Source organism: Lonchura striata, chromosome Z (assembly GCF_046129695.1).
Source record: "Lonchura striata isolate bLonStr1 chromosome Z, bLonStr1.mat, whole genome shotgun sequence".
Taxonomy (NCBI): Eukaryota; Metazoa; Chordata; class Aves; order Passeriformes; family Estrildidae; genus Lonchura; species Lonchura striata.
Genome location: NC_134642.1, coordinates 49689635 through 49716480, shown reverse-complemented (window position 1 = coordinate 49716480; position 26846 = coordinate 49689635). Strand labels below are relative to the sequence as shown.

Genomic DNA, 26846 nt, shown 5'->3' with positions numbered 1-26846 from the left:
ATCTGTAAACATCAAAAATCATAGAGGCTGAAACTGAGGCATTGTAATCCTTTTCTTCAACTCAAAGGGAAGAGTATATCAATTGTAAGGATAAATTAATATCTTACTTTTGAGTAAGCAGTTAAGTACTGCTTGGTTGCAATTGACTTTACTTGCTAAAATGTGCATTCATAAATGTCCTTAAGCAGGAGAGATTCACTGAACTGAAGCCCTGACATACAGTGTTGACACTGCTAAGGAGTGTAAAAGCAAAAACCTTGCTGTTTGATAATTTATGACAAACTATTTATAGATCATGAAAGATGGCAAAGAAAGCAAAACTTTCTTGAATCACTAATTCCTATTTCATGTGCAATTATTTTCATTCTCCAAAATAATTGGGGAGAATCTTTATGCTACTGAAAAACTTATATGAACATTTTATTTACACCGTTTTTCTTTTTGCAGGAAGCATGCTATGAAATAGCACCATATTCAGCTCCTCAAGAAGAGTGCAGGGGTAAAGAAAAAAAACATCTTTTATTCAGACTAGATTGTTAGCAGAGGGGTCTAGACTCCAAGAATTAACAGGCCAGTGACTTCCTCTGACACCCCCAAAGTGTGATAGGTAAGCAGTGGTCACCTATCTGTATATAAGATATGAAGTTAATAATGCACAATGAAGAATGTGTGAGCATAAACTTAAGTTCCCACTTTAACATCAACTCTATCTGGAACCTTATGGAGGTAAGTTAGTGTGTTCTATCAGCTAGTACAGGTAATGGTGTAACATGACTGCTATGAGGAGAAATGCAACAAAGATAGGGGAAAACTCAGATAAAATGGTAACAGATGTCTGGCAGCCATCTAAGATACAGAAATATTGACTGGAAGAATTAAAACCAGCAATCAGACATAATCTAGTATGATTAAAAAAAAAAATCCAAGATAGTCTAGTATCAAATACACTTCAAGGGCACCAGGTAATTATCTCAGTATCACCCTTTTCTACAGGTATTTCAAAAACTCACTCTTGCCAATCAGTCTTACGCTCCTGTTCTTACTCATTATTTGTTCCAGAGGGACACAAAATCTAAGATAATATTGTGTCAAGGCATAAAATTTGAAATAGACACAGCAGTTGACTGTGAAACAACCAAGGAGAAGGAGGTGCAGGGCCTTCAGCTTGTGGCTAGCAGCACAGTTGTGGACTCCGTGTCAGGTCTGTGGTTCTGCCATCAGGAACACTACAGCTACATTTCACCTGTTTTGTTTGCTCATGCAAGAATTAAAAGCTGTAAGGAAGAAATTATTTCAAGCAGATTTGCTATCAAATCTGGTACCAGTGCTGGCCTAAAACCAAGCGCCCACAAAAGCCACTCACTCACCTCCACTGCTGCAGCTGGGCAGAGGACAGAAAATATACTGAAGGGTTACAGAGTTGAGATTAGGACTGGGAGAAAACACTCCAAGAGGAAAACATGCTCAACTTAGAGATACAATGTGAGTTTATTACTAATAAAATCAGAGGAGAATAATGAGAAGTAAAAATCAGCCCTTAAAACCACTTTTTTTTTTTTTCCCCCAGCCCTAGCCTCTCTTGCTCACTGACAGTGCAGGGAGACAGGGGGTGGGGGGTTGGTTAGTTCATCACACAAGATTTTTCTTCTGTTTGGCTCAGCGAGAGGAGTCCTTCCCTTGCTGCATCATGGGGTTCCTTCCCATGGGAGACAGTTCTCTGTGAACCTCTCCAGCATGGTTCCAATCTCACAAGCAGCAGTCCTCCCACCTGGGTCACTCTTACATGGGGTGAAGTCCTCCAAGGACAGGCTGCTCTAGCCTGGGGGCAAGGTACCTGTCTCCATAGGTCTCTCACAGGATCACAGCCTCCCCCAGGCATCCACCTGCTCCAGCATAGGCACCTCCACGGTCTGCAGGTGAATTTCTGCATCCTTGTGAATCCCCAGGGGCTGCAGGGGCACCACTGCCTCACCATGGTTTCACCATGACCTGCAGAGGAATCTCAGCTCCAGTGCATGGAGCACATCCTGCCCCTCCTTCTCAACTCACCTTGGTATCTTTGGCCAGAATTAAAATCATGTCACACTTTTGCTTTGATTTTCTCCTTGAATCTGTTATCACAGATGCCAGCAGCATGTCCATCCTCAGAGCCATCAGGGATTGGCTCTGGACATGGTGGAAGTTCCATCACCTTCTCACAGAAGCCAACCTCTGTGCCCTTCCCCTACTACCAAAACCCAGGCCATGCAAACTCAACACAATATGTTAGTCTTATTCTAGAAGCACCACGCTTGTGTTTCTTGAAAAGATCAAAATCTTTTTCCATTCTCTAGGTAGAGAATAGTATTCAATATTATTCAATATTTATCCCACCCAGTATTTTTCCAGTGCTTCCATTCAAAGTATAGTAACTCTATTTTGCTCTAGAAACAAATTCTCCATGGCCTGACAAAATTACAGAAGGCCCACAGAAATTATGTAGATCAGCACAGAAAAAAAACCTGGTTGACTATTAGCATGTCACACACATGGTAAAGAAATAATACTTGACTTTAAAAACCCTCTTATATAATTCTTTAACAAAGAAAAGAAAAATATCCAAGAAATTACTTGAATCCTGAATCCCTTCTTGGATTATTTTGCTCATATTGCTTTTGAAGTTCTGTTAAACTGCAAAGTGATATTTATATCTTAAATGCAGGGTTTGAGAAGAACACAAAACACCTCAGGTAAGTGCTTCCTGCTGGATTACATTGCCAGGAGGATTCAGTTCTGCATATTTTCTCATTTGTTTTAAATCCTCTAATATTATGGGAAAGTAGTTGACTAGCCCCATTCTACAGATGAAAAGTTCTATTAACTTGGATTAAAGTTATGATATCTGTACATGGTGAATGGAATGGTGATTGCAATAATAATTCTCACTTGGATAGAAGCAATGGATTGTGGTTATAAATCTTGGCTTTGATCATATCTGCACAATAAAGTGCAAGTGAGCCTACAAACTTCTGAACATTTGAAATGGGGTTACTTTCATGAGGAAAGAAAAGGTAATAAAAAAGTCCAAGCTCATAAACTAGTGGCAAGCTAATGATGTTGACATGGCTGTGTGGCACTTACAATGCAGGTATACTAGATCATTTTGAAGGTCCATTCCAACCTAAGCTATCCGCTGATTAATTGATACTATGATATTAAAGTTTTTGGAAACATAGAGATTCAGAAAAACATTTTATACATAGATTAAAAAAAAAACTAAACCAAATCAAAACAAAAAAAACCTTAAGTACTTCCCTTCACATTCTTACAAAATATGCAAATAATAGGTTATGAAAATAAATATCTTCTCTCTTTATCCTCTGTTTTGAGGTTTTTCCATCTCTCTGGAATAAAGACAGTCTTTAGAAATATGGTCCACAGATCTTCTGCTACCACTGGAGAAAGAGGCTGGAAAACTTGGCTTACAGAACTGTGTTGTGCCTTGTGATTAGTACAGTAAACAGAATTAATCAGTGAATTTCCTATACCTCCTATCCCTCATAGGAGAAGATTAAAGTTTCTATGTTTGGTGAAAGGAAATGTAAAGCATCATTACATCTGCCTGACGAGGAAGAAGGATCTTTGCATAAATTTTGACCTTTGTGTCTTACATAAAAATAAGGTAAGAAGTAAGACTATTTTTAATCAGGGGCTCTAATTCTTCTTGCCAAGCTGTAAAGTACAAGATGATTTTCCAGACTACTTTCATAGAATGTAGAAGCAGTCCCTGGAGAACTGAATTTTGATACTGCTGCAATTATAGGTGATACATCTGTCTTCATGCTCTTCACATCTGTGTTAATTGCCATCAGACCCAAAGCTGGAGGGACATTCTAGAGTTACCTTCCCAGTATTGTACACAAGGATTATGGAATGACAAGTATTTTAAGTTAAGATTTCTCAGTGATAAAAAGGCATTATAACATTGCATTTCAGGGAAAGCCAGCTCTATCTCCATTAACACTAGCATGATTGAGAGATGTTTCACTGGAAGAGAAAAGAACTTGATGACTATTCACTACAAGCAACTATAAAAAAGTGATGCAACAAATATAAAATTAGCTGAAGATCCCCTCCATTTCAGGGATTTTCATTTGAAGAGTAAAGGAAGTATTTCCTAAATTAAGAGCTTTTCTAGAATTTTTGTTTTGTTTTATTTTGAAGATAATACTTTTTATAGTGAATAGATAAGCAAACATTTTGGTCACTTTTCAGAACATGCTAGGCGAGATAGCTACAAAGAGATATTTCAGTCTACAATACAAAAAAAAACCAAACCAAAACCTTCTTGGGAAGCATTCTTCTTAAAGAATCATAAAATTGTTTGGGTTGGAGGAGACACTTGAAGTTCATCAAGCTGAACACTCTTACCATGGGAGGAATATGTTTCACCAGATCATGTTGTTCAGTATTCCATCTAACCTGACCTTGCTACTTGCAATGATGTGGCATTCACAGTATCTGATTTTTTTAAATGTCCAACCTAAATTTGCCCTCTTTCAGTTTAAAACTATTGCCCTTTGTCCTGTCACTAGAGGCCTTGGTAAATAGTTTTTGTGGTTTAGTTGTTGGGGTTTTTTGACTGGTTTAGTTATGGTTCTCCCATGTCTCCTTTAGTTATTGAAAAACTGCAAAAGTTCTCCCTGAAGCCTTCTCTTCCCCAGTCTGAATAAACCCAATCTTGTTTGATTTTCTTCATAGGAGAGAGGTTCCAGAACTATGACCATTGTTGTATCCCTCTTCTGGACCCAGTCTAACACATTTGTGTCCTTCTTTAACTGGGGCTCGAGAATGGATATGGTTCTCTTCCTTTGCTCTAAGCACATATTGCTGGCTCTGTTATAGCTTCAGGAGGCCCAACTATTTTCATTATGTCAATAACACATTTAGAATACTGGTTTTTACCATTTATTTCACTGGCCCTCTTTAGCAGTAATTCATGTCAACAATAATTGCTATATGCCAGTTTTAGTTAGACATATGATCTGAAGCTACTTGCTTATGATATAAGAAAGATTTCTTCATATTTATTTTCAGAAAAAATAATGAATAACAGAGTAATAGAACATTAATCAAAATAATGGGAAAATATGACTAAGAATGGGGTCATATCACTGCATAAGAAAAGATTAAAACTCTTCATAGATTATTACAGAGTCATAGAATGGTTTGGGTTGGAAGGAACCTTGAAGATCATCAGCTCTAAACCCTACCATGGTCCACTAGGCCAAGCTTCTCAGAGCCCTATCATCTAAAGAGGTAAAGGGGAACAGCAAAACTGTGGAGAAAGGTGCATGATTTATTAGTTTTCTCTAAAGTAGGAAACTAGTCATAATAGAGAAACTTCTCCTTCAACACATCAAATATTTTCTTATTAATAATTTGCATTAGTAGCCATCTGTGAATCAATACTTTATTTTGTTATCACAGTAATAGTTAGCAATCTCCTTGTATTGGAAATAACTTTAGTAAGATACACAAAAATAGAGAGAGCTGCCAGTGGTAGATAAATTTTCTTCCCATCAGTTTCACTTCCAAAACTAAGTAGGGAATGTTTGAAACTTTTCATGAAAGAAAGACTATGAAATACTGAAATTATCAGTAGTCAAGCTATTAAAGGATGAAATACTTAATTTGAACCAGTATCAAACATGTGGATGATTATGTTTAGCTTATTATCTTCATCTACATTTTCTGCATCTGCAAATTTCTTGAGGTTACAAGGGATAAATCATCATAAGGCACATTTTAAGGAGGATGAATCCAGAAGTGCATGAATGTGTCTTCACCACCAGTAGTGAACTGCAGAAAAATGTCACCTCTATTAAAAAAAAAAAAAAGCAGCAAGATACATGTAATGTTAGCTATACTATAAGGCTGTAAGTTCAATTGAGTCAAACTGGATTCACAGGAATGAAAAGATACTGTTTATTCACATCAATACTTCTTTGTTTAAAATTTATTTTCCTTATTTGCATTAAGTTTTCAGTGTTTTCCTTCCTGAAGAATAAATTCCATTTAGGTTCTGTATAGATGCTTAATTCCAAATTCAGGTATAAATCACAAAGTTCCATCTAATAGAAATTTAAATAGAATACGGTGCACATAAATAAAGTAAGGACTTGTAAGCCTGAGTTTATTAACTACACATTAAAAAACCACAAGCAAACAAAACAAACTGGACCAAAAAACCTTGAAATATCAATGCTTTCATCTGAAGCCAATTTAAAATGCTATATGAAATCTTTACACAATATGTAAGAAAATAAAAATTCTATGTTAAAGTACCTGCCAAAAGTGTTTCCAGGAGCAGGAAATTCAAAAGGCTCCCTATAAAAAATCAAAACAAATAGCAGGTAACACTGTATATGTTACAAAATTGAACATAACCCAGAAAATTTAAACAAGAACAAACTTAACAAAAATGTACTTTGTACTAATGTTTTCTCCAGAAAACATTTTCCTATTGACATTACACTGCTTCAACTATACTGAATTCCTTGACAAGTTCATTTTGAACATAAATCTCATTCAAACATTTTGAACAACTTTATAATAATACATACATTCCTACTTAGCAGGGCTGCGAAGAGTATGCAGCACTTCTGCATACAAAATACTGAAGACTGTTCAATTTTTTCAGAACAAGAAGTGAAGAAAGTGAGGAAGTAGAAATCAAGTATGAGGATTTCTAGGATGGCCTGGGTGGATGCCAATGCTTTCAATGACTTTTCTTTATCTAGTTCATCTGTCCTCTCCATCATGCTGATGACCATTAATTACAGGTGAACACTGATTTCCAACTGGGAACTTCCACAATGAACTTCTCAGTGATCTGAGAAAGGCCTTTGCAACAGACCAGTTTTTGAAAGAAGTGGCTTAATCATGGATTCCTTAAATTTGCTCCAAGTTCTATAGTAGTTAAGTCCCAAAGAAGACTATTACATAGTTACAATTTTGACAGCAGAAACTCAATAGGGGATGGTCTGCCTCCTTCATTGCATGTAGGTGCAGACTGATGAATGGCTGGAACATTGGTTTTGGAAAGATGAAGATGGTACTATTCAAAGGATATGCACCCATAGAGAACTCATTGTCATTAAGTCAATATGGCATTGAGTGAGAAAATCCATTATCCACTTTTGCATTAAGGAGCATACAAGGTCTTGCAAGTTGTACATAATAGTGAAAAAAAAAAAATCTATGCAGCCTTGGAAACTAAGGTTTGCAGAAAGTGATAAAAAAAGCAAATGGATGATCACCATGTGACTAGTGATCAAGATCCAAGGACATTACAATGCCATTTATAATCTTTAGTTAGGCACTTGGTTGCTTTCAGAACTTGGGAAAATATATTGGCTTTCCAAGAGACTAGCGAATTACTGATAACATTAGGAGGATATACAGAAACTCTAACAGTCCAACCTAAACTCTAAAATTCTTATCAGTACAAGTCCTCTCTAAATCCACTAAGAACATGTGATATACTAGAAAATTTTACTTATGGTGGGGTGTTTTACACTCAGAATCAGAACAGATTGTGAGATTTAAGAAATAATCTCAGCAAAAGGACACTGCTGCAGCTACAGCTACACATTTCTAAATAGCCTTTATTTAAAGTCATCTGGAGCCAGAGTGCTGTCTGGTGTGTATCTCCATTAATCCATTAGTTTATAATTATTTAACCTTGTAATGTACCGGAACTGGAATTATTTACAGTTAAAGCTGTGGATCTCTTGCTGTCTCTCATTTAAAACCGAAATTAAATCTCCAGACAGTTGTAATGAAATGTTGCGGGAACTTGGAATAAATTTTATGAAAGGTGCACAGAAAGATGGTGACTTTGTAGAAAAAAGGCTTTCTAGAGGACTAGAAAAAGTTGAGCATATAGAAAAACACAGTGAAGGAATCTGTCTTAACCGTGTTCTCCAAGTCAATGAATTAGTAATGAATGAAATAGGGAGCCAGAAACAAGTGGTTTAAGAAAACAAAGCATAGTCCTGGCTGTCATGCAATCAAATGAGCTAGAAGCTTGTTGCAAAAGGACAAATAGGAATACATATTAGGAAGAGGAATACACAAGTGAAAGAGAAACACAGATGTATCTGAAGAAATAAGGGAGAGAAGATGATGGATAAGTGATGTCTCTGGACAAAGGGGCATAAAGTGAGGCTGAGGTACATGCAAGTGTTTGACACAGAGGGGAATTTTCTCAGGAAGCTGGTAATCAAACCAATCAGTGGTCACGTTTGGATACTGGCACATGAAGAAGTGACCACTGAAGGCTGGAGACACCTCTGAGATCACAGAGGGGTCAAAAGCAAGAACTCCCAGGAGAACTCGCTCTCTTTGGCTCTGGTCATTTGAGAGAGCAGACCTCCCCTGCCCAGCCAGGAGCTGGGTCAGGGAGGGGAAGGCATGCGGCCTGGGGAGGTAGGTCGGGGGTGAAGGATTGGAACCAAGCCAGTTCCTGTGGATGGAAGGGTGGAGAAAATCTGAGATGTCTTTGTTTCCTGCACCCCCCTGATCTCCCCACCCCCCCCGCCCCCCCCAGCCTAGAGGGAAAGAAACAGAGAGCCTGAAGACACCTGGAAGTTTGCTGGCAGAGGAGAAGGAGGGGGTGGGGTGGGGGGAAAGGTGTCCAGCATGGGAGATGGAGTCCTGGGCTGAGATTTCAGCCATCTGGGGAGTCCGGGACTTTTAACCCCTTCCTGGGGAATAAGAGCTTTGTGAAATATTACTCCTCGATTTGCAGGAAAGAGAGACAGCCTGGGACCTGAGATGTTAGGAAAAGAAGGTTAGGGGGAGATGATGGAGTGGCTTTTGGCTGGACTTTTCTTGTTAACCATAGACTGAACCAATTTCTCCTCCAAGAGAGAGACTGCATTTTAGGGGGATGCATGGTGAGCCAACAGACCTGCTCCAGCAACTACCAGTACAAGAATAGAGTGAACAGAGAAAAGCTGAGGAGAGTGTGATGATGCCCTCTGTCTTCAGAGAAAAAGAAGATCTCTGTTCTTGGATCCTCAGCCCCAGGGGAGAATGTGGGGGACTCTGGTCCCAAAATGAGACACTGGACGGTTGTTCCTGTTGGTCCTTGGCAAAGCATGCTTAAGGGAGCCCTATGAGCAGTCTGTCCATATATGGTGGTGAGAGCACTGTGACATGGAGAGGAGAGTGTCACACTGGCAGATTTTCTCTGGGCAGTGCCATGTGTGACATGGAAACACAAGAAGTGGCAACTGTGTTTCCTGGGGGGATATGGTGCAAGGGAGACTCTTCTCTCCCCCGATGGACGTAGTACTGATTATATTGAAGGGTGATAATTTGATTAAGAGTCCAAGTTGTGGCTTACTGTTGGAGTTGGGTGGGAGGAGCAGGAATATTTTGGAAGATTTTCATTTTGGATTTAGTGTGTGGGGATTTTTTCCTTTTCTTCTCTCTATCATAGTAGTAGTAGTTTAATATTTTTTTTTTTCTGTGTTATTAAGCTTGGGCCTTCTCTGTTCTGTTCTGGATCACATTTCACAGCATTTATTTGGGAAGGTGCATTTTCATGAGGGCGCTGGCATTGTGCCAGTGTCAAACCACGACAGCAAGATACAAGCAGCTGGGCACTGGTGATGTCTTAGAATAGAAGAGATGCTGAGGACAGACAAATATAACAAGTGGCAGCAAAAAAAAAAAAAAAATCTATCTTGACTATTATTTCCTTCCCTAGAGAGTGAACACCAGTTGCAGAAACTAACTGAAAATTTATATATATAACCTGCTAATATCTAATGTAATACTTTTTTTAATGCTCAACTATAATTATGCCAAGCAAAAGATGAAAAGGGTCATAATAAGGGAGCTTGGAGTGTGGGTAATCTGTCTTAAAGTTTACCTTGCAGAGTGAGACAACTACAATTAGAGATGTATTTAAATCTGCGCAATGACTGGAGATAATTGTCCAGCTAGTTACAAAGACCATACATGAACAGAAAAGCAGGTATTAAAGAGCAGTCTATGAACCCTTTTCAAAACATGATAACAGGACAAATATTTGCCCATTGATATTCACCCTGCAATGTTGTCTGCTAAAATAGACTAGGGTCATCACCAAACCACTATTTTTCTGAAAACTGCGGGGAAAAAAGTTAATGTATATCACCTTTGTGGGCCTTTCAACTTCTGGAGAGAATTTATAGTGTATTATGTTCTCAAACCATAATAAAATAAGTATGAATGAACTACAAGGACAGTCTCAAAAATTATTAATGTCCCCTACCTGCTTCAAACACTTGAAAAAGATTACATAAAATAGAGCACTGTATCCATATACATCAGTATCTGAGAGGGTGCGTAGATAATCTATTACCAGGCAAAACCTTCATACAACTGCCTTGAGGCTGCTGTCCCTGCCACTCCCTTCAAATCCTGTAATACCATAAGTGCAAAAATAAATATTGACATTACCTGTACCATTTCTGTTCCATGTTTTCATGACCTTCTGTATCAAGACTGAATGCTTAGATAATTCTTTCTACTTGTGCTAAAATTTTCTTCTCTAAATTTCTTTTCACTGTACCTGAACTGTAATTTATTACAGCAAATAAGGTGTCTTCCCCACTCAAATCTCTATTTTTTTGTGATACACCACTCACCCCTCATTTCTAATCTGAGGAACTTCCAAGCCATATATCCATAACAAGCAGAAGTGTAATCTACACATTAGCCCTATGATGTAAATATACATATATGCAAATGCATACACACACATAATATGTATATAGAATAGACTTTAGATACATACATAAATATATCATATCATCTATATCATCTGTATCTATATCTATATCTAGCTTTATCTGTATCTATCTTGGCACAATTTAAAATGGCATAAAATAGCTCCACCATATGTCATAGGAGAGATCTGAAATATGAATGATTTGAGACAACCAAACATCTTTTGCAGTTTTTTTTTAAATTTCATAAATTCCATGTAAGTCATTATACCTTCCTCCACTGGAAAAATCTTTCTCACAGCGATTCAGATTTTAGCACTGGAATCTGGAAATTTTTTTCAGTTCTGCCACTGCCACTCACACCTGACCTTTGATACATTATGCCACATTTTTTTTTGTGGTTCAGTTCAATGATCTGCAAAATGATATAGCAATATTTCTGTCTCAGCAAATTCATACTCTTGCATAATGAGACAGCCATAGATGAAAAGCAATATCTAGGAATGTCCTTGGTAGCCAGTTGCAAGAGCAAATGCAATGAAAGGATTAAGGTTGGCTAATCACATAAGTATTAACTCTGTAAAAGCTGAAAAGTAATAAAATGATATAATAATAGACTATGGAAATGCACTTTTGTTAGGACGTACATTACATGCTATATTCTTAATTTCTCTTATAAGTGGAACAGGAGAAAAAGCAAATTTTGCAGCAACTTTGTTAAGGAATGAAGATATAGAACATAAACACCAAGAAAGAAGATATTTTAATTAATATAATACAATCTATACATTTAAAAGTACATTTTACCAAATAAAATGCAATTAGCATTGCATAAATAACCACATAAAAATACACATTACGAAAAGGAAAATAATTTCAGAGTTGAAATCTTGTTTTGGCATTTCAATATTTCTTGTCTTTTTGCAGTTTTTTTTTTTTTTTGGAGAGATTTTCCAAGATGCATTTATCTCAAGTTTACCTCTTGGAAGCAAAAAATTTCCACATTTTCTCTGAAAGACTTTATTCATAAGTCTGTAAGCACTAAAAGTTAGTTTTTAATTTTTAGTCATCCATTTGAAATTAATATCTAATGTATATAAATTCTGCACATAGTAATAATATTTAACTTGGGGAATTTTTTCCACTACACTCAACATTCAGAGTTCAAAAAGTTAGTATAATTTGCAAATTAATGCTCTGTTGCTGGACAGAAGTACTTCTGTATAAACAGATGTTCCTAAATCACAAAAGGATAGATTCATCACTCTGCAATTTCATCATTTTCACTTTCATGTCTCTTTAAGTAAATGGTACATTTGGAGTTATTAAATATATTTATAAAGATTTAACTCCACAGCAAATATCACAGGAAGACATTGTTTCAATAACTTGAAATAATCAGATAAATCATTAGTTTATTATTATTTTGTGCTGGACTTTCCAATTAATTTTTTTTTCTTTACTCTTTCCATGATCTGATATCTAGTCTCTGAACTCATTACTCTTTTTACCTTTAAAAGTCAAGATTCTTGACTTTTAAAAACTAGTTCCAAAACAAGTTTAATTGCTCAAGAAATTAAAACTGTCACGTGACCTTTATTTTATAACTGATATGATATTTAAATTAACTAATTTGCATTTGGTTTCTTAGACTCCAACCCAACTCCAGTTGGGTTTTCACTAGACAGGAAAGCTATTTTGCATCTGGTCTGTCATAGATTTTTATTCACAAAGATTGATATTAGGGACTAGTAGTAGAATGTCTATTTCATACTGCCTCCACCAGCATTTTTTGCATTACTAATCTCAGACATCAGCTCTCTCCTGTGTACTTTGAAATAAGCCTGAACATAACACAGTAGTATATCCCTCACTGTGTTCCCTTGCTGTTTCCTGGTACTCCCATCCACAATTTCTTCTCACTTAGTAGTTTTGGTTTTGACTGACTACTGTGTCATTCTCAAGTAATATTCACTATTGACTCGCTTTATATCTTTACTTGGATACAGTACTCCCTCTGTAGATTTGTTGGAAGCCAAATTTCCTACTCATATTTGTAATGAACCTTCCTGGAAAGCAACTTCTGTAAAGGCTAAAAAAACCAATCAGTAAAGAGCCTTCCTGATTCCCCTGGTAGTACTAGGATGACAGCTGAGTACTGATATTGAAATGTTAATTTGCTAATTGCTCTGTTTGTTTTCTCTAAACTACCTGGAGATCACCTGCCTCCCCCCGCCCCACACACACCTTCCCTCAGCTGCCATTCTAGGACTAAGATGCAAATAGGGAAACCCGTGGAACCATGGGAGCATGTTTTGGGGGATAAGGACACCCCCTAAATGGAGAACTAAACACAGTAGAGGGGGCTAGACAGATGCCCTGGCTGAGGAAGAGGGGAAACACATCCCCTGATCAATGTTTGACCTGTCACCATAACCTGCAGAAGACTAGACTGAAGTGGGCTGTGGGAAGCAGGAATGAAGAGGCAGATTTTCCTGGTATTACCACAAGGAAAGGAGAGGGGACAGCTGCTTGGGACTTCAGCAACAGGCTCTGCACTTCCAGTCACGCTTTGGCTACCAGTGTGCCACGAGGAAAGGAGAGGGGACAGCTGCTTCTCTCAGGACTTCAGGGACAGACTCTGCACGCCTGCTCCCCTTTTGGCTACCTGGAAAAAACTACAACAGTGGGGGCGAGCTCTGTATGGAGCCTCCTGCCCAGCTGATCTTTTTAATCAAGAGCTGAACATTAATAAAGTCATTAGCCCTGTTCATTTCATAATTCTTCTACAGTAAAAGGAAATACAGGGATATCACTTTCCAAAAGAGGTATACTATAAGCACACCTTTACACATCCTGGTGGGTTCAATGCTCTGGTCTATGTATATAAACATTTCTAGTTCCCAGAAAAGGACATGTTTGCTCAAATTAGTATTTCCAATTTATTTCATAATCTAGTTGTCCTGGTTTGTAAAATAAACTTGTATTCTATTTCCCATCTGTTGGAGGTTGGGCAGGTTTGTTATCTCTTCCAAGAACAATGGTTTGCTCAAAGAGGTAATGGTTTGTTAATGGGCCATTGACTGACTCACTGCAGGCCTGGTAACATAACACAATCACATTGTGAGATGCTCCACCCAGAGGGGGAAGCCAAGCACTCTTTTATGGTATAAAGGGATACCTTTTGGGAGACAGAGCAGCTCTCTCTCTTTGCGGGATTCCCAGAGAAGCAGCTCTCTCTCTTTGTGGGATTCCCAGAGAAGCGGCTGGAGCGTGGTGAGGCGGCGGTGGCGGAGCTCAGAGGCGGCCCCGGCGCAGAGGAAGACCGGCCCAACTGCCACCAGATCTTCAGAGAAAAACTATACCCTTCTAAAGATCACCACTGCAGCTGCAGTTCATCAGCCACTGCAAGGGGAGCAGCTATCATTTCAACCGGACTGCTACCAACACCCCGACTCCTCAGGGTGTCAGGTTGTGGACTTTATCACTAGTTTTGTTTGTACCAATTGCATTTGCCTCTTTAAATTGTTATTTAGTTTCTCCTAGTAAAGAATTGTTACTCCCATTCCCATATCTTTGCCTGAGAGCCTTTTAATTTAAAAATCCTGGTAATTCGGAGGGAGGGGGTTTACCTTCTCCATTGCACAGGAGGCTTTTGCCCTCCTTCACAGACTCCTCTCTTGTCAAACCAAGACACTAGTATAGATTGAAAGTAAACTTAATTAGAAAATAAATAAAAATGCTATTGGAAAATCACATTTATTTCAGGACTTTTATAGAAAAATCTACTTTGCCACATGTATGTGTAAGTTAAACAAGTATACGACATTATTCTTCAATATCCAGGAAAGGAAGATACTTGCACTAAACAAGGGACCTGGACTAGCATATTCTTTGCTCAGGTAAACTTCTTAAGTGCAAGGTTTTGTGATTATCAGACTATAGTTTCCTGCAAGTTACATTTTTCTTTGACATTGGTTATATCTTTAGCCTTCCTTTCTCTATATGAAAATATTTTAATATTTTCTTATAGAGGAAGGAAGGCTAAAGATAAAGATATTAAAAATAATGAAATTATATGTCATAACCTCCTTTACAAAAAATACAGACATCTACAAGCTGAAGATATTCTTAAAGCTACAAATAAAATAATCTTACTAGCTTTTAAAATTATTATTGAGGAAAATTTAAAAAATTAGTTCATATCCCAGGCAAATCCCAATAATTCTCAAAGGAACTAACACAATCAGAAAATTTGGAAGAAATTTTAAAGCAATATTTTTTTTACTGCCTAATAGTGCATGTAGATTCTGAGCAGTTTCTTACCTCACTGGCTACATCTGGTATTATCCTGTACAAATCCAAAAGTCATGCTACATAAACCATCAGTGCTGAAACCACTAAAGATTTAAATTCAGTTTGCCAAATGTCTTTGATAAAGGGAAGCACAAAGAATTTGTGATTAAAGAATGAAAAACTGAAATAAAATTTGAAATGGAATAAAATAAAATATCAATTTTCTTCAGTGTCATATTATACGGGGTTTTGTCTTTTGTAATAACAAGGGATTTACAATATGTGGCATGTAAATGTCAATAATACCTGCAGATATATTTGGGTTCTCAAAGGCATACTATGCAATAAAATCAACACCATGTTACCAAGGTTGTAATTGTGATGATAAGTAATGTAATTTAAACTCATTTTTGTAGTGGAAATCCTCATATCAAAATGTTTACCTTTAGAGTCCTAAGTAGATTGTGTCATAAAATTATGGAGCCATGCTTAAGCCAAAATCATCTCAGGAATAATTCAACATGACAAGCTATATATTACAACTGACAAATATAAATTTATCACTTTATGTTCTACATATTGTATTATTGAAATATGATAGCATTCTGTCTTTTCCAGTCTTCAAAGAAACAAGAAAAGGTTTGAAAGAATTGATACAATTATCATTGTTGATAGAAAAGTAGTAGTTTCCCAGTAATGCAGGAGATAGAGTCCTGTATTGCATGGGAAGTAATTCTGATCATAACAGTTATCAATTTCCATGACTCTACTTGTGAATCTCTCATATTAGAAGAAAGAAAAAAAAATATTTAAATACGTGAAAAGAGAGGATAGAGAAAGGAAAGAAAGAAAGAAAGAAAGAAAGAAAGAAAGAAAGAAAGAAAGAAAGAAAGAAAGAAAGAAAGAAAGAAAGAAAGAAAGAAAGAAAGAGAAAGAAAGAAAAAGAAAGTGTTGCCCTGATTCTTAAGATTTTCTAAAGACTTCTGAGTTTACATTCTTGTAGAGAACTTTGTCACACAACTTTCTGTAAACAACCTATTATTTTGCATTCCTTCATAAAGGCAGAGAAATTTGATGTACTAGTAGTTTGTCCAGTGTCATTGGAGAGGTGTCACGTTCACTCTCCAATCCACTGTCACCTTTGGAAAAGTAGAAATGCTGGAGTCAGAAAATAAACTTCCTCTTTTTCACCTTTGCAATAGCAGTGGCTCACGTTGTGTTTTCATGTGTCCTTTAGTGACACGAAGAGAAAAAGAGAGAGAGAGAGAAAGAGAAAGAGAAAGAGAAAGAGAAAGAGAAAGAGAAAGAGAAAGAGAAAGAGAAAGAGAAAGAGAAAGAGAAAGAGAAAGAGAAAGAGAAAGAGAAAGAGAAAGAGAAAGAGAAAGAGAAAGAGAAAGAGAAAGAGAAAGAGAAAGAGAAAGAGAAAGAGAAAGAGAAAGAGAAAGAGAAAGAGAAAGAGAAAGAGAAAGAGAAAGAGAAAGAGAAAGAGAAAGAGAAAGAGAAAGAGAAAGAGAAAGAGAAAGAAAGAGAAAGAGAAAGAGAAAGAGAACCCCTCCCAAACAAAAACTAGCAAGCAAGATTTGACCTGGTATTTCAGATGACCTAAGCAGTTTTAAGGGACCTTTCCATCTCTAATTTTACTGCTGATGTAATGCTGAATATACAGTTGCCATTGAAAACATGTTCCATTTGAAAATTAGACCTCTCCCAGATGTGCTGTATTCTCCGTACAATTCTTACATTATTTTTGTGTTTTCTTTCTGGAGACTTTAATAAAGTGCATTCCACTACACCTCTGCACTAAGGTTCCTTTTAAACTATGTTGTAACATCTGTTGTTTCTAAGACATTCAGAAGATTGCTGATTGTAAAACACAGCTGGATATTTAGCCTTTGGTAACATGTACTAATGAAAAAAAAAAAAAGTAGTTTTAAGAGTTTTGAAGAAATTTCAGCAATATTTATCATTTACACTAATTCCATTGCATACACAGTATGATATTTGAAACTGTTCCAATGAAAAATACTGGTGAAAAAGTATTACAAAGCTAGAATTGCAGTCTACACTTTACAATACATAACCATTCCGATTTGGAAGCCAAGCATAAAAAATGACAGACTTGATCCTACAGTGCTAAAAATATCTCATTCTGATACAACATATTTGGTGAGAAAAAAGAGAACCATGTGCATAAACTCAATGGGACTACTAAATTTCTTTCTTGGAAGAAAAAGCAATTAAAATAATAACAAAAAAAAAGGATCTTCCACTATTTTTGCCAAAAAATAAAAGCCACTTAAATCATAGGTATATAGTTATCATCTGGTGACTTTTTCTATACAAAAGAATGCACCTCTCTCCAGTTTTCAAGGGAAAATCATTAGAAGCCATAATTATTCAGACAGGAGGATGACAAAAAACTCTTTAATATTGCTAAATCAGAATTTATACATTATAAAGTTATGGTTACTATGATCTTCCAGTGTAATTTTTAGAATAGTCTATAAAATGGAGCTCATCATAAGTCACCTACTGAGTTTTAGATATGGATGAAAAAGTGGTGAGTCTGATGTTGTCTGCATCTGCCTATGTTGATGCTCTTGTACATCTTGTATATATTTCTCAAATGCCTGACTTATTCCTGATTCCTCTTACTTTCATTCCACGTAATCAGCAGCTGGATACAAATCACACGATCATAAAGACAAAGACCAGACTCAGACTTTAAAAGATTAAAGTGGTCCAGTCCTCATGGGAAAGGCAGCCTGAGTGAGATTGTCTAGCAATATTTCAAATTGCACCTTGAAAAAGTCCAGTGCAGCTAAGCAGTGTAACTTCAGGGTTTGCCTAAATCTTGTCTTCTCTAGTTCAGAACAGTGGCACTTCAACAGTGTCACAGCACATGGACTCAGCAGCACAAGAATTGTTCAGTGACTAGATCATATAAAGTTTTTTGATGCAGAAATGATTTATGTTCTTGTCCCAACCAAGGTATAGATATCATGCCCAGTACTTGCCCCAAAAGTAGAGGGTGATTCCTTGATGTGCCTATATAAATAAGGTGAATTTAACCTAACCACAAGAAATATTAATTAGGTACTGAAAGAGAAAATAGCAACTTGGTGGTTAGCTGTAGCCTTCAGATTTCCAGTGGAGTAGGAATCACTCTTTCTTCTTAATTTTGTGTTTTCTACTGGATCAAAGTAATGGGGAGAAGTAACCCCTACCACTTAATTCTAGAAAAAAGAGGCCTGATATGGTCAGGTCTGGTGTAGTAAGCAAGAAGATGTTCAGGAACCTGAATTCCCTTTGGTAGAGAAATATTAAGCAACTGAAGAAAGGACCAAGCTGATAAAAAAAAAGACACTACTCATACATTTATGCAAAGTTCAGCACCAGAGACCTCCTGATTAAGCTATAGATAAGATAGATGATCAAATTATTTACTAATCTGAGATCTATAAGCAATTTTAAAAAGTTACATTTGCATTTATAAATAAGCAAATAAATAAATAAATATTCACATTACTTACAAAGGGATATTTAGTGAAGTAGCTACCCTCAGTATAAGCTTACTACAGAAATATACACCCTTAGCAACCAAGAGGATTTTCTGTATAATGAAACAATGCAATTCATTACACATTTTATTGAAGCATTTAATTAATAAAATATCACTGCACCAGCCCTTCTGGGAACTCAAATCTGACAGCAGTAGTTAATTGCCTTCAGAAGGAACACAAGTAGCTTAGAGAGGCTGCAGAATCATTTCCTCCAAATACATAGGGTTGCAGCAGAGTAGGGACAGAAAGAAACATAGGCATTGATTCCCTATTTTTCACAGACAACCTTGCCAGCTACTTTCCACCAAAGATATTATCATGGGTTTCTTATCCTTCTATATTTATGACATAAACATAATTCAGAGGTAACCACACAACCATTACTTATCATGCTGAACCTCTGTCCATTAAGATGCATATGGATGGGAAAGGATAAAATCCTCATAATCAAATCTAAAGTGAGGGGAAACTTAATGCTCTTTTAATTGAAAAACAAAGCAATAAAAAATAAGGATGTACTTTAACAGAGACTGCAATACACAATGAAAATATTTTTTCACATCATATATAACCCATTTACAGAATGGAAAGAAAGCCACCCATTTAAGGTGACTTAAAACTGACATTATTTCTAAAATCAGCACAAACATGAGATAGTTATTAGGCTTTGGGAGAAATCAGCTGAGATGTGTCAGAGTCAACTGACCTAATAGCCTCTTATGGGGCATACAAACTCTTCTAATGCAGACTCATTTCCAGAAACTTGAGAGAGCAGAATTTGTTCCAGTTTAACATTCAATAATTATCTTTCAAAATATCTAGGGTTTATAAAAATAATTGTTCATTTACAAAAAAAAAAAAAAAAAACAAAAACAAAAACAAAAACAAAAAAAAAAACAAAAAAAAAAAAAGCCATGAAAGAGGTGTCCCATTTAAGTACAAAACTGGTCTTGAGAAAAATTCTTGCTTTTATTGCTTCCATGTGCTACTGTCTAAGAAATAGCTAATTATCTCATTATCTCTTTACCAAGAGTAACCTGGAATTGCTTTGCTCTCACATGGTGCTACCAGACCTTTATTCTGGAAGCCACAGTGGCCTTGTGCTGATGGAAATCTACCAAGGGCAATCCCGACCCGGTTCTGTGGTAGGTGACTTGACAGAGTATTTTCTGGGGGCTTGACAGAGTCAAGGGGACAAAAGTGAATGTTGTACACTTTGACTTTAACAAAGCCCTTGGCGTGATCACATGAAAACTCCTTGTAGCCAAGGGAATTTCTAGGCTGAGTACAGACAAGAAACAGTCAGAAAAAAATGCTCTGGAAAAAGGTGCTTAAAGGGTGGGAATCAGTGTTGCAATGTTCAAATAGTGGATGGTTAAGAGTGACATTGCTATGAGACTGATACTGAGTCCAAAGCATTTTAGTGCCTTCATTTCCTGTTTGAGGGACATCAAGGCAGTGCCAACAGTGATTGGGGGTGCAGAATATTGAGAGGAGTACCATGTGCTGGAGAGTAGAACTGTTATTTAGTGGAATTCATTCAGGCAGAAGAAATGAGCTGCAGTTCATAGGGATGAACTACTTACGGAGTTTCACAAAGTCCTGAAAAGTACTCACCCCTACAGCAGGACAAGCTAGGACTCACTGAGCAGAAACAGCTCTGCAGAAAAGGTACTGAGAAGCAGCAAGTTCCTGGGAAGTAGCAATCTCTTCCCAAGAAGAAGTGCACCTGGGCAGCAAAGCATGCCCTGAATCTTGGGATGCACTTGCACAGCCACAGCAGCAGGGTAAGGCACTGATGCTGCTCTGTTTTTCAGCATCAGTGAGATTACCTGAACAGTGCAGGGTCCTAGATTTGGCACAAGACAGATACTGACATACAGGAGTGATCTCAGTGTAGTTCACCATGATGGTCAAGGCTGGAGCATGTGGATGACATAGGGGTTTATTCAACCTTAGTGAAGTGCGATTCTTCTGTTGTTGAGGAATGAGGAAGAATAAAGAAGATAAAGCTAAAGAAGATAAAGTTTCTTCTCATTATGTGAGGTAACAAGCACAGCCTGGAGCAGGAGCAGGGGAAATTCAAGTTCAATATAAAGAAAATTTATTTGACATTTATAAGTGTTGCAAAAGAGTGGAACAAAATATCTGTGGAGTTTGTGGCATCCCTTTCCTTGAAGATCCTGAAACCTAAAAGAAGACCTAAGCAACACAGTCAAGCCAATATAGATATAATACTCTTCCAATCCTACTCACCATTCAGTTTTGTGTGATGTTCTTTAGTATATTTAACAACTGTTATAGTTGCCCTTTGCATGACTCATGCCAGTCCAAGTTTGTGGTCCTTGTCAGAGTATTGTGGCTTTACACTGTGGTGCATCAAAGGTAGGACAGACATGAAAAAATAAGTTGAAAATTATGAGTGATCTACTTTTTTCTTTATTTGATACTTCAATAGCAATTAATAAAACACTTTTAAAAAATTCTAGCTCCTAAGTTACTTTTCTGAAACACAAAATGACTTGCATATTTCATGCTTGTATACCAGGCATAGTACACAATTTACTTCATAAAACCCATTGAGTAGAATCACTGTATTCTACTGACTGTCTTCTCAAAGGAAAAAATAACCAAAACAAAACCTAAAGACAAGGGGCTGTTACAAGGTCCTTGCAAAGAAGAGTTTGACCTATAACTATTTCAGCAGTAAATGCTCTAGTTTCTACTTCAGCAGGAGAAATTGGAAGATGTCATTATCAGATGTCCTTCACCAATGTACTTGCTGTGACAGAGAAAAAAATGTCCAGGTGTATATCCTATCTTCTCACAGCTAACAATGCACAGCAGTGCAGAAATTCTCTTTTTGCCTCAGCAGAATATGTCATTTGATGGAAGGAAGGAGGAAAGGAGTCAGTTTTGAGAAAGCTTCTGGTCAAATGCAACTTCTCATTACAGTAGCTCCAAAGCAGCAAACCCCTTGGTATCAGAGCAAACTCAAGTAAAGCAAATTGACATAATCACCAGTACAGCAATTATCTCAACTAAATCCTTCATATCATGATTTCATTATAACACCGTGTAGCATCTGTGATGAATTCCTGGTTACATTTCTCTTCTAAAGGTTTCAGCTAAGATAGGTTATACTTTCAGTAAGGACCACACAGTTTCATTACTCAAATATGTGTTTCTAGAAAGAAAAGGAGATGGGAAAATGACCAGCAGAATGCATTAGGAAAAGAAGTTCCACAATTTGCTTGTGCTGCATTTGTTATATCTTGATGACTCTGTAGAGCAAGAAAAGGTACTCCCTTAGTGATAAGAACAAATACATACCCAGAGTCCTTTGTTCTTCTGTTCATATTCCACACAAGCCAAATGACAGATTGTACATTATATCTGTTGAGCAAAAGCATACTGCTCACAACTTGGCATTTCACAAATAAGTTTAACCTTTCCCTCCTCTCTCTCACCACTGTATCACCCTCCCACTTTTCCTCACTTAGTCTCTTAGACATCTGAAAGGCTTTCATTAACATTTTTAATGGTCTCATGAGAGGGAAGGGTATTCAACCATCTATCAAAACTTTCTTGCAACCTTCTTGAGAAAAAAACAGCAGTGATATACAAAGAGATCTTTGTGAGTTAATTTATTTTTTGAAATTAACACTCTAAGATACAAGAGAAAGCTCTGCTTCTGGAATTACTTCACTGAAGTACAGGGAATGAGATCAAAGAATGCAATTCACAGAACCACACTGGCCTGATGTCTAAGAGTAGCCATTGCTACAGAGTTCAGCACAGGACATCTGCTTTTTTGGCAAGAGTTTTGCAATTTGATCTGCTCTCTGTGCCACTATTTTCACCCCCCAGATGTTTTTAAGTCTTCATCAATTGATAATTGCAGTGGCAAATCCCAAGATTATACTTCTTTACATTCTCAGCAGTGCAAACTTTCTCTTATTTAAAACAACTACCTAGTGGAAAAAAAGAAGTCTACTCCTCCTGGGAAAAATTCAAAACAAGAAGGTATTACTTTATTTCATAAAATTATATAACAAAGACATTAATAAAATTCTCTGTCTTTTTCTCTCTTTCATTTGAGAGCCAAGTTCCTTCCTGATTCCTGTGGTCTGATAATGAAAGGGTGTCTACAAAAATTTTCTCTGAGTTGTATGTTAAAATGAAGAATGTATATTAAAAACTTTATTATAAAATGAAAACAAGAGAAAAAACCCCAGAAGTCATAAAATTTCAAACTAAGAAGATAACACTACATAGTCATACAAAGGAAGAATATTAATAAAATGAAATTATAAGTTCAAACAGGGAATACCATTCCCATAAAAGGAAATTAAAATTACTGCACCTACAGAGAAAAATAACCCTGTGCATCAGTACAGAAGACATTCTGCTGGTGGACGAGTTGGTCTTGAGCCACACTTTGCAGCAAAGAAGTGTGAAGGAGCAACTTGGACTCATTGGAAAGAGATTTGCCAGCAGGTTGAGTGAGGTAAATCTTTCTCTCTGCTAAATTCTGAGTTGAGCTCTGGTTCCCAGTGAAAGAAAAATGTAGATTTACTACAGATAATCCAGTGGAAGGTCACAAAGACAAGGAAAGATTCTGGAGCATTTCTCAAATAAGAAGAGATGGAGACCTGCAAATTTTAATCCTGTAGAAGAGAAGTAGCAGCAGCATCTAATCTGAGTATAAATATCTGACAGGGGGACTGAAGGGCAAACCAGACTCCCTGAGTGGTGTGCATTGACAGGACAAGAGGTAATAGGCACAACTAAAATCTAATGAAGTTTTCATCTCTAAACAAAAAAAAAAAAAAAAAAATTAAAAAAAAAAAATTTTACTGTGAGGGTGTTTGGAGCCAAAAACAACTTCCCAAGGAGGCTGTGTTTTCTCCATCTTTGGAGATATGCAAAACTTGACAGAACAACCTACTGAGAAATTTTGTCTAGATGACTGTGCTTTGAACAGAGGATTTGGATTATATAATGCCAAGAGGTGGCACCAAACTCTGTTTATGTGATTTGGCGAAAGCACACTCTCCACCCCTGTGTATGACATATTGACAGGGTTGATAACAATTTTTTTCTTCCACTATATTTTAAAGGAGATACTAGCACATTTAGAGATATAAAACACATTTTTCCTTTTTCACTTTATAAATATGGTCATAATCTTAAATCCATACACTTTCAATGTTTCACTTCAAAGATACTGATTTACATCCAACTGGAATTTCAAAAAGAAGTAAATTTTGGCTTTCATGTAAATCTACAGACTGTTTCTGGATTATTTTTTATACCTTCTCTCAGCTATACTCCATTATTTTCTGAATTATATTATCCTTTCTACATATTAGGAAAAAGAAACATGTATTTTTTTACTGGTTTAAGTGTGGCAGAATTTAACAGTACTGTGTAGATGTCTCTCAGGGATGGACAAGGAAAACAGAGAAATTTATGATGAGGAGATCTCAGGATGTAAATATTTCAATATCCTTCTAAAAAATTTCAAATTACATCAGCTTGCTCAAAACCTTGTCCATATAGGTTTTGAAGACCTCCAGTGTATGAGTTTTACAGCCTTTCTAGGCAAGGAAGGAAGAGACACCAAATTAATCTGTATCACCAAGCTGTAAACTCAATAGTGAATTTTGTTTGGACAGAAAAATGGGCAATAATTTGCCTTTTTAATCACAGACTAATTTTCTCTTGTAGGGTCTGCAAATTAGTGTTTTATTGGATTACAGACATGCTGAAGTATCAGAGATATAATCCTCTAGACAGTTTAAGGGCTATCTTCCTTAAACACCAAAATCTTATACAGAAAATAAATTTAAAATATTTAATTAGATAGTTTTACAGCATGGAGAAATATTACTGAATAGCTTTCTACCTTACTTTATTATAAAAATGGCACATACGTTATTCTAGATATACCCATACTTGGTTGTCTATATCACAAAAGCATTCTAGAAGTTTGTTGATATAACATATCTAGAAAAATGACATAATACTCCCTTCAAAAAGAAGGCATATGCTATATATTTTTAATTTAGCTAATTCGTAATTTTAGTTTTCTGGTTGTAGTACAGTTGAAAGATCAAAATAGAGAACTTTAAAACAACATCAATTTTTTTAAGCAGTCAGAAATGGGAATGCATCTCTTACCAGTTAAAGTAATTTGATCTATGTTATTTATAGAAAAATGCATTTTTAATGTTTTATTAATGAGTTATATAGTGGACTAAACCTCAAATCAGATAATGTTTTTAATGTTAAAAGACACCTTAAAAAGCAATACACTATATTTCTATTTTCTCAAATCAATGCCAGTTCTTGTTATCAGAACATAGCAAATAATTTGTGTACACTGTGTTTGCCAAAAAGTTTTAAGGTAGAGTTTTTCTTGAATAATGTAAGAATTAGTTTTAAAATTTTCAGTTTGATTGGAAAGGGTTTAGAAATTATTCCCTTTTTCCTTCTAATTTCCAGAAATTTTGTTTGTTGAGGCACCTATGAATTATGCTTAAAAAAGTATATTTTATTTTGATGCTATTTTGCTTTTTTAGATGCTTTTCTCCTTTCCTTTTTGTTTTCACTTTCCTTTTTCATCCTCACCATTTTTATTCTTAAGATGCAACTTTTGAATGTTATGTATAATTACACAAGGACATATACTTACATTGGTCCAACCCCAGACTTATACCTTCTCTGTTAAAAATTTCTCTTTGTGTCTTCAACAATAACAACAACAACAGAATTATAAGCAAATCAAAAAACAATGCAAATTTACGTTGAATATTATCCAGAGGGAGCAAAATGGAAGAATTTACCCTAGATTATGTTGTCACATTCTACATAACTAAAATGTAATTCAGTATATTTATAGTCAAGAAATGTCTTCCTTCATTTTTGGCAAGCATAATGTGACATGGTTGTATACAGAATTAAGGTTCTGAAAATACCTAAAACACACTATTTAGAAACCTAAATATGTCTGACCACACTGGACCATCATATTATCCTAAATTGTATCCATCATGTTATCTTAGGTTTGTAGGTACAAATACCTGTAGTCATATCATCAGCTCAGTTATATCTAGTTATATCAACACCTCAGTTATATCATCAGTTATAGTGTCAGTACAAATTTGTTGGGGTGTGTTTTAAGTTCCCCCCCACTTATGGTTTCTCCCTCTCCCCCTCTTTATGTTAATGGTCCGGCCTCCCTTCTTCTCCTCCCCCCTCTGTCTGCCAGTCATCCCTCCCTCTACCCTAATGGTTCATTTATGCCGAGTCACTCCCCTGACCCCTCCCCAGGGCCTCGGATGATAGGCTGGTCTACGGGGTCCCCTCCCTCACTCTCACCCCATTGGATGTTCCCCTGCTTATCACCTCCAGTTGTTATCCCATTGGTTGACCATTGTTCTTGCCCCTTCTTACCTCCCGCATATAAAAGGCCGTGCACACAGTGCTCGGGGCCTTTTGGAGTTTATCTTCTTTTGGTTATTTCCTTGGACTGGTAATAAACTCAGAACACAGATACCCCCAGAAGGACGACTCCTTTGCTTTTGTCAGCGTCGCTCCACATCTCTCCCAGTCTGGTGGGTTCATTCCCACAGGCCATAGCTCCTGCCCGCAGCGGCACGCGAGAGTGGCCTTTGCTGCCACAGTGCCAAGGACACTGGGCTAGCTGACTCTTGGGAAGGCACCGCAACACAAAGTGGTGTTGGGAAGGGGGTAAGGTAATGAATTAACTAAAGTCTGTTGTTAGATATATGCTCTGGATGGAAATCCATTTAAATCCCATAGCAGTGTGGTCTGGTAAGAGGGTAAATGGGGTTGGTAGCAAGGGTACTCTTGGTATCAGTAGCAACTATTTTCTATGCGAGACCCTTGTTACCTCAATTGAATAAAACAATACAATTTCAATAGAGATAGAAGGTCAATATGGCTGACATAGTTTGATATGCTAACCCTGTGGAAATACATTTTTGACACACTCTAGATCCATATGTGGTTTTAATAGAACACATTGGCTAGAGAAAACACTATGCTTCCAAAAACACCATTTAAATAAAAATGGAGATGAATGTTTAGTGTAGATGGTCATTCTAGATATTTACCTGCTGCATACTAACAATGACTACAGAAATCAAACCAGTGCTTGCTTTCTGTCTGCCATCACAGTGTCAAACCTTCA

At 36.7% G+C, this 26846-nt stretch overlaps 1 protein-coding gene across 8 annotated transcripts in view; it reads right to left on the bottom strand.

Annotated features, from left to right (window-relative positions):
- Window positions 1–26846, bottom strand: part of LINGO2 (leucine rich repeat and Ig domain containing 2) — a 476071-nt gene that overhangs the window by 177919 nt on the left and 271306 nt on the right. For 2 of the 8 annotated variants that reach the window (XM_077790469.1, XM_077790468.1), the window contains one exon: window positions 21959–22021. The exons of the other annotated variants lie outside the window; for them this stretch is intronic. The gene's annotated coding sequence lies outside the window, so the exon portion shown is untranslated. The remainder of the gene's footprint in view (window positions 1–21958; window positions 22022–26846) is intronic. 8 annotated transcript variants of the gene reach the window in all.